Source organism: Mytilus californianus, unplaced genomic scaffold (assembly GCF_021869535.1).
Source record: "Mytilus californianus isolate M0D057914Y unplaced genomic scaffold, xbMytCali1.0.p SCAF_27, whole genome shotgun sequence".
NCBI lineage: Eukaryota > Metazoa > Mollusca > Bivalvia > Mytilida > Mytilidae > Mytilus > Mytilus californianus.
The window spans coordinates 2,661,389-2,662,173 of NW_026262676.1; positions in this window are offsets into that span (position 1 = coordinate 2,661,389).

The following is a 785-nucleotide window of genomic DNA, read 5'->3' on the forward strand; positions in this document are numbered from 1 at the left end:
CTACTCAAAATCTTTCATTGTCCTGATGTGAAAAAGTTTTTTTTTAATCAGATAGGCATGAAGACTAAAAATCATCTGACACTTCAATTACTCTTTACCGAAAAAAAGAAAATGCCTACCTACCTACCCACTGTCTCAACCTTTGGGTAGGGTTTGGGCAAACCAAAATATTTTTAGGTGTGGCCGGACTTTTTTTTTTGCAAGTGTCTCATCCTGCCTTTTTTTTTACTCAAAACTCCTGTCCTGCCTATTTTTTTTCAAATTTCATACTAGCCCCCCCCCCCCCCCCCCCCCCCCTAAAAATCAAATGGTAGCTCCCTATATAACTTTTTCAAATTAACTTGGATTTTAATAAAACTCTACAGCTATCTCAATCATATATTGATCTTACAAAATGCAAGGTTATTTGGAAGTCAGGTTTATTGCTAGCTGTAAATGTAAGGATTTACTTAAAAGGTGAAAAAGCAAGAATTTTCAGTTCGAGCTAAATTCACAGCTATCTCAATCATATATTGATATTACAAAATGCCTGGTTATTAGTCCCCTACCGTCAAAGTCGAAGGGGACTTTAGGTTTGCACTCCGTCCGTCTGTCTGTCTGTCCATCCGTCAGTCTGGCAAATCAGTTTTCCACACTTTTTTTCTTGGTGCTTGAAGATATTGATTTGATTTTTGGTGTATTGTTTTATCATGACAAGTTACAGATCAAGTTCGAATTTTATTTATCAATTATTATGTCAATGATAGACTAGGATTTGTTTTTTGTATATATGTATCTGCTACAGC